Source organism: Octodon degus, unplaced genomic scaffold (assembly GCF_000260255.1).
Source record: "Octodon degus isolate 3935 unplaced genomic scaffold, OctDeg1.0 scaffold00018, whole genome shotgun sequence".
Lineage (NCBI taxonomy): Eukaryota > Metazoa > Chordata > Mammalia > Rodentia > Octodontidae > Octodon > Octodon degus.
In genome coordinates, this window is record NW_004524594.1 from 22,167,348 (window position 1) to 22,175,937 (window position 8,590).

Here is an 8,590-nt window from a genome sequence, read left to right on the forward strand (position 1 = left end):
GAGACCCTGTACCAAGCACATAAATGAAAAAAAAAAAAAAAAAAAAAAAAAAGACTGATAGGCATCAATGAGAAAATAGGAGATAATGGCAATGACATAAAAAGCTTGTTCACAGAAGTAATGCCAGAAAATTTCCCAAGCATGGAAAAAGAATTTGACATACAGACAAAAGAGGCATATATAATGTCAATTAGCCATGATAAAAAGGAAAAACAAACAGACAAAAAAACTACACCAAGGCATATAACAGTCAAAATTCCAAAAATTCAACACTAGAACAGAACATTAAAAGCTGTTAGAGAAAAGAAACAAATCATAGACATTTTCAGCAATAGTGAGACCCCCCCGGAAATGCATGTTCCAGCTTTTTGTGTGCGTAGGTGCCTAAGTTACTGAGGGTCTAAGTCCGGGCAGCTGGAAGAGTGTGTTTAACAAGATGAACAAAGATGCGCAGATGAGAGCAGCGATCAACCAAAAGTTAATAGAAACTGGAGAAAGAACGCCTCAAAGAGTTGCTGCAAGCTAAATTAATTGAATGTGGCTGGAAGGATCAACTGAAGGCCCACTGTAAAGGTAATTAAAGAAAAAGGACTAGAACATGTTACTGTTGATGACTTGGTGGCTGAAATCACTCCAAAAGGCAGAGCACTGGTACCTGACAGTGTAAAGAAGGAACTCCTACAAAGAATAAGAACATTTCCTTGCCCAGCATGCCAGCCTTTAAGGTTGAATTAAATTGTGTTGTTCTGTGGTTTTATTTATTTATTTATTTATTTATTTATTTATTTTGTGTGTGTGGCCAGCTCAGCTCGCCAGGGGGCGGGGCTGGCTGGCATGTGGTGCTGGGGGATTGAACCGTGGTCCCTGTGCTTTGCTTAGCTTAGCTTGTTCTAAGTGCTTTAGACCACTGAGCCATCTCACCAGCCCTGTGGTTTTATTTCTGAAAGAAAAACTTGCCATAGATTAGAAGTCGATTTCTCAAAATAAAGTCCTTTTTTGTATGATGGTATACAGTTTTTAGTAATGATGTATAGATTGTATTGATTTTTTCCCTAAATATGTTATTTTAATAAATATCTCATGAATGAAAAAAAAAAAAAAAGCAATAGTGAGATCCCAAGAATCTCTGATAATAAGGAAAAGCTGAGCTCCCATCAAGAAAGTTAACGCAACAAGCTTCTTCAGGAGACCAAGCAGAGCACCATGTTCCCCTCCACAGCCAGGAACTAATGCTCAAGATGAGGACCAGAGCTCCCCCAAAGTGAAATGTAACCATTCTCAGTGACAATAAGGTCACTGATGAGCTCTTCTGATGAGAATAGCCAAGTACATCAGGAGACCCAGCTTGACAAGGTCACCCAGCAGAATAGCCCAGGACAACCAACAGTTTCTAACAGCTCCAAAAGCTACTCCAAACAGCTTCTCTAACAGCCTCCGAAAAGCCTCTCTAGTCCTGCCTCTTAGGCTGCTGGTAGCAATGCTCAGGTGGGCCTCCCACATTGAGCACCATGCTAGTTCAGTTCAGCTGGGTGTAAAAGTTGATGACCAGTTGGCAATCCACCACAAGTAGCTATTCTATTTATAGACAAAGTGGATTTCAAGCCAAGACTGATTAGGAGAGACAAAGAAGATCACTACATCCTCGTAAAGGGAACAATCCAAGAGGAAGAGGTAACAATCATAAATATTTATGTACTAAATACCAGTGAACTCAACTATATAAACAAATACTAACGGAAATGAAAAATCAAATAAGTATTATTACAATTGTAATGGGGGACTGCAATACCCCACTGTCAAACAGATAGATCAACTAGACCAAAAAAAAAGAAAAAAAAAAAATCAACGAAGATATATCAGGGGCCGGGGAAATAGCTCAGTAGAATAAGTGCTTCCCTGAAAAGTGCAAAGGGCCTGAGTTCAATCCTCCATCCCACCAAAAAAAAAAAAAAGACATACCAGAACCAAACTTTGAACATATGGACTTTGTAGAGGTCTACAGGCTGTTCTACTGTACATCACCAGAAAATACATTATTCTTGGCTGCACACAGGACATTTCCAAAATAGACGGGAGATGGCTCAGTAGAATAAGTGCTTGCATGGTGAGCACAAGGACCTGAGTTCAACCCCCCGGTTCTGCAAATCAAACAAACAAACAAAGAACCACATACTAGCTCATAGAGCAAACTTAAGTAAATATAAAAGAGTTAAAATTATTCCACACATATTATCAGACAAAGAAAGTGAGAATCAATGCTAAAAGAAACCACAAAAACTTCATAAACACGTGGAAACTAAAAATCACCCTTCTGGGGGCTGGTGAGATGGCTCAGTGGTCTAAAGCACCTACTTAGAACAAGCTTAGCAAAGCCCAGGGACAACGGTTCAATCCCCCAGCACCACATGCCAGCCAGCCCGCCCCCTGGTGGGCTGAGCTGGCCACACACACACACACACACACACACACATACATAAATAAATAAAATTAAAAAAAAAATCACCCTTCTGAGCAAAGAATGGGTCACAGATGAAATTAAAGAAGAAATGAGACAGTTGTGACAATTAAACAGTAATGCTGGCACAACATACCAGAACTTAGGGAATTAAGTTTGAGAGAAACTCAGAGTAGTGAATTCCCATGTCAGAGAAACAGCCAGCTCAAATGTTGAACCTCAAAGTTATAGAAAAGGAAGAGCAAGTCAAGCCTACAACTTGTACAAGGGAGGAAATGATAAAAGATCACAGCAGAAATTAATGCAATGAATTCTAAGGAAACAATACTAAAAAAAAAAAAAAAAGAAAAATCAAAGAGGAAATAGGCTCAAATCCATGTAATTAGGAATGAAAAGGATGAAAAGACCAGCCAGATAGCTCAGCGGACTACAGCACCTGCTTAGGCAAGTGCAGGGACCAGGATTCAATCCCTGGTGGGTCGTGTCAGCCCCGCCCCTGGGGCACACTGAGATGGTGAGTGACACTGGTTGTGGTGGTACACGCCTGTAATCTCAGTGTTTGGGAGGCTGAAAGCAGGAGGATCACTACAAGTCCAATCTGTGTAGTGAGACCCTGTAGAACCTGTACTAAATACAAAAAATAAAATAAAGTATGTTAAAAAAGATGAATGAAAAGGGCAAAATCACAACAGATCCTGCAGAAATCCAGAAGATCATCAATATCTACTTTGAGAATCTGTATCTAGACTGGGTGCTGTAGCATGCACCTGTAATCCCAACTCTGGGGAAGCTGAAGAAAGAAAGATCACGATGAGTCTGATCTGCATAGTGAGACCCTGTACCAAATACATTAAAATAAATAAACAAATAAAATAAAAATAATGAAAATAAAAAAAACCTGTATCTATCTACTTTGAGAACCTAATAAAATAAAAAAACAAAAGAAATGTTCAGATTCCTAGAATCATATGGATTATCAAAGCTGATTCAAGAAATATAAAAGTTCTAATTAAACCAATAGCAGTCAACAGCAGATGTAATTAATTTTTTTTTTTAACATTTATTTATTGTGTGGGGGGGCAGCTCAGCCCACCAGGGGGCGCAGCTGGCTTGCACGTGGTGCTGGGGGTCGAACTGCGGTCCCTGTGCTTTGCCAACCTTGTTCCAAGTAGGTGCTTTAGACCACTGAGCCATCTCTCCAGCCCCAGCAGATGTAATTAAAAACCTACCAACAAAGAAAAGTCTAGACCCTATGGATTCACCACTAAATTCTACAAGAAATTTAGAGAAGACCTAATGCTGCTAATTCTTAAACTCTTTAATGAAACTGAAAAAGAAGCAATACTCCCAAATTCATTCCTGGAAGCAAATATTACTCTGATAGCAAAACCAGGGAAGAATCCAACCAAAAAAAGAGAACTACAAATCAATCCCCCTAATGAACGTAGATATAAAAATTCACAATAAAATATGGCAAACATAATGAAGTAAATCATCAAGAATCATCAAAAAGAGGGCCGGTGAGACAGCTCAGTGGTCAAAAGCACCTGCTTAGGCAAGCTTATGCTAGTGCAGAGACTGCGGTTTGATCCCCAGTACAACATGCCATGCCAGAACTGGCCACAAAAAAAAAAAAAAAAAAATCATAAAAAAGATTATATATCATTACCAAGTAGGATGCAGGGATGGTTCAACATATGCAAATCAATAAATGTAATATAACATATTAAAAGAGCCAAGGACAAAACCATATGACCGGTCAGGGAGATGGCTCACTAGAATAAGTGCTTCACTGGCAAGTGCAAGGGCCTGAGTTCAATCCCTGGTTCCACCAAAAAAAAAAAACCCAAAACAAAACAAAAAAAACCAAAAACCAACCCCCCCCCCCAAAAAAAAACAACAAAGATATGACCATCTCAACAGATGCAGAAAAAGTATTTCAAAAAGTTCAACACCCATTCATGATTAAAAAAAAAAAAAAAAAAACCTACAAAAAACTGGAATATATGGTCTTTATCTCAATCTGATAAAAGACCTCTATGACAAACCAGCAGTCAACATTTGTACTAAATGGACAAAAACTGAAAGCTTTCACTCTAAAATCAGGAATAAGACAAGGATGTTCATTATTACCACTCTGATTTAATATAGTTCTGGAAATATTAGCCAGAGCAGTTAGACAAGACAAAGAAATAAAAGGAGTAAGAGTAGGAAAGGAAGAAGTTAAATTATAATTATTTGCAGATAACATGATACTCCACATAAGACTCTAAAAACTCTACCAAAGACTTCTAGATTTAATAACAAAATTCAAGCAGGAGGATCCTAATTCCTGACTTGAAATTATACTACAAAGCTACTATGATAAAAACAGCATGGTACCGGGAAAAACACAGATCCAAGATCAATGGAACAGATTAGAAAATGAAGAAACAACCCCAAAGCCCACTAAGTCAGATAAACACATTTGACCAAGGAGCCAAACACCTTCACTGGGAGAATGATAGCCTCTTTAATAAATGGTGGCTGGCTTTCTACATGCTGAAGATTAAAATTATACCTATATCATTTCATTGTGCACTAAACTAAAATTGAAATGTATCGAAGATTTAAACAGTAAAACACAAATACTAGATCTTCTGGAAGATAGACTAGGTAGAATTCTTGAAGAAATTGGTATAAACAAATACCTTATGAACAAAACCCTGATCACATAGAAAAAATATCACTAAAAACCTAGATCTCATCTTATTAAAAACCTTTTTGACCAAGCACAAGGTCCTTAGTTTGATCCCTGGTACTGAAAAAAAAAAAAAAAAAAAAAACTTTTTGCATAGCAAAGGAAACTACCAACAGAGTGAAAAGACAATGCACAGTGTGAGAAAAAACATGATTTTTTTCCTATTAACACTGTTTTTAGCTTTTAGTCTTGTTTTGTCTCTGTCTCTCTCCTGCCGTCTTCACCAATTTGCTGAGGTTTGTCCTTCAGTCTTTCTTTGTCTTGTTTCTAATCTTTATCTCTTATTTTTCTACTTATTTTCCCCCCTCTTATTCCTTTCAAATTTTCTCTGAGGTTGCAATCACTCTATTGAGTGGATATTTACTGAATACAATTTTCTGGCCTGTCTTAGTTTTTGTTATATAAGTCTTATACCTACAGTTAAAGGTGGCAAATTAAGTTCTCAAAGTTTTTCACTTTCTAGTCTGTACTTAATGCTATTGCTATTACTGATTATACTCATTTTCCCACTGCCTACTCAATAGCTCTTCCTCGATATTTAACTGGCATTTCAAACAACACAAAATACGAATTTTGATCTTTTTCTACAAAATCTGACTCACCCTCATTATCCTCCTCTCACTGAATAGCAATTCCATTTTACAGGTTGAGCTAAAATTTGGCGCCTAATACAACAACCGTTGTTAATTTTCTATTCTTGTTTTGAAATTCTATACCACTTTTATTAGTTTATATTGCTATGTTTTTTGTCTTTGTTTTCTCTTTAAAATAAAAACCCCAAAAATTTAGTGTCATATTTATTGTTTATGTACATGGCCTATTATCTTGCTTTCCTGATTTCTCTTTTCCCAAAGTGGAGCAGCCAAGCTGTATTCTCATTTTTCTTTTTCTTTTCTTTTTTTTTTTTGGCAGAACTGGGGATTGAACTCAGGTCCTTGTGCTTGCCAGGCAAGCACTTATTCTACTGAGTCATTTCCCCTGTATCCTCATTTTTCTATTAAAAACCTTCCTCAAATTATACAGGCATGGTGGTACATATCTGTAATCCCAGCACTCTGAGAGGCTAAAGCAGGAGAACCACAAGTTAAAGCCTAGTATGGGTGACTTAGTGAGACCCTGCTTCAAAAGAAAACAAAGGGCAAGTAATTGGAGAGTGCAGCCACCACCATGGGTCCTTCAGCTAGTCCAAAAGCAAGATGACCCCAGAAGAGCTGAAGAAGTGAGAGGAGAAATTTAACATAGGTTTACTCTCTGTGCTCACCCAGTCAGTCAAACACAACACCCAAGTGCTCATCAACTGCTGCAACAAGAAACTCCTGGGCCACATAAAGCCTTTGAAGGGCACTCTAAAACAGTGCTGGAGAATGTAAAGGAGATGTGGAGTGAGGCTGTCAAAAAGTGGCAAGGGTGGGCCAGGCAGATAGCTCAGTGGATTAAAGGACCTGCTTTGGAAGACACAGGGGTCAGGGGTTCAATCCCTGGCCTGCCCTACCAGCCCCGTCCCCATCTCAATCACTGAGATAGTGATTGAGACTGGGCATGGTGGTGCACACCTGTAATGCCAGTGCTTGGGAGGCTGAAAAACAGAATCACTACAAGTCCAATCTGTGTAGTGAGATCCTGTACTAAATACATTTAAAAAGGGGGGGAGGAGCAAGGGCAAAAAGTCTAAGCCAGTAAACAAGGACCACTACATCTCCAAAATGTTCCTGTGTGGGGACGCCATCATTGTGATGCTGCAGAACCTGCTTATCACTGGAAAGTAGGGGCCTCTTCCTCACTGTCAGGACCTGCTTTAGCCACATGAAGATGTGTTCTTTGTGATGGTAGTAATACTGTGATATAATTTTTGTTTGTTTATGTTTTTCTTTTTTGAGATAGGGTAGTGCTCTGTAGTTCAGGCTGGCCTTGAACTCACTCTGTAGCCCATATATTGCCTCAGCCACCAGGAGTGCTGGGATTACAGTGTGCACCTCCATGCTAACTAAGTGTTGCACAGTTTACAAACAAACAGAATGAAGGGCTAGAGATGTATGAAGGGCCTCAATGTGAAGGCCCTGGATTTAGTCCCAGTACTACAAAAACAAACAAAACACAAACCCTTCCAGTGCATACAGAATGGAAGCCTGAGATCTCCACACCTTTACATGATCTCTGCTCCTCTCTCTTCTCCAGCTTCACTGGCCTCCTACCCCTTCCTCTTGATTTTGCCAGACTCAAACACGCCACAGCAAGGCCTGCATAGGGAGCTTCCCCAGCTTTTGTCTTCTCCTTGCATGTTCTTCTTCCAAGTACCTGCATGGCTCAGTTCCTCAAAGTCTTTGCACCTTCTCAGGAAGGCCTATCAAAGCTATCACATGATTTGTTAACTTTCTCCACCCAGCACTCTGCACGTTACCCCCCCAGCACAGAACCTATCCCCTTCCAGCCCTCATTATTTGAACTGTCATGGTCTAATATGTGCCACAATGTCTATAAAAATTTCTGTCCGAAATGCACTAACTAAACTGTAAATTTGTTAAAAGAAATCTGCATGTACAGGAAACAGACTATAGACTGTACAGGCCAGGATTAGAGCTAGTACTGGCTCATTGAAGTACAGTACATGGCTGTTCTCAACATTTCTTCAAAGTTCTCATCATCCCAGTATCTGCCTGGAGCATTGTCAACTTGGGTATAATATCAAAATTATTTTTTTAGTATCTTTACATATCATGTTTATCTATCTTATTTTATTTTTTGTATTTAGTACAGGGTTTATAGGTTCTCACTACATAGATCGGACTTGTAGTGATCCTCCTGTTTTCAGCCTCCCAACTGCTGGGATTATAGGTGCGTGCCACCATGCCCAGTCTCAATTGCTGTCTCGGCGCACCCCGGGGGTGGGGCCAGCATGGCACGCTGGGAATAGAGCCCTGGTCGCTGTGCTCTGCCTAACTAGGTGTTTTAGTCCGTTGAGCTATTTGGCCGGCCCATATCATGTTTATTTTTATAGTATATTTTTATCTGCAGCACAGAAACCAAGCAGTTTACATCTAATATTACAGCATCATTTTAGCAATATAATACCCATACTGAATATTAGTGTACTAAAATTGAGTAAGTAGTATCTTAAATACTTCTTGTTTAAGATTAAAAAATATTGGTAGATTATCATATAGATATTTAAGAGTAGTGTAGTGATATCTGAGGAAACTGATTGAAGTTTGCTATATATCTGAAAATGCAGTTATTTTTTAGCAGTTATAAATTCAGCCAGGCAGAATCTCAGTACTCAGAGGCTGGATCACTGTGAATTCAAGGCCAGCCTAGGCTATGAAGTGAGTTCAAGACCACCCTGAACTGCACAGTGACCCGGTCTTTTTTTTTTTTTTTGCATTATTTCCTAATGTTGA

The 8,590-nt window shown here is 39.0% G+C and overlaps 1 protein-coding gene and 1 pseudogene across 1 annotated transcript in view; one reads left to right on the forward strand and one right to left on the reverse strand.

The window, feature by feature from the left end:
- Positions 1-8,590, reverse strand: part of Pacs1 (phosphofurin acidic cluster sorting protein 1) — a 218,023-nt gene that overhangs the window by 43,160 nt on the left and 166,273 nt on the right. The window lies entirely within an intron of this gene.
- Positions 437-724, forward strand: LOC101585658 (annotated as a pseudogene).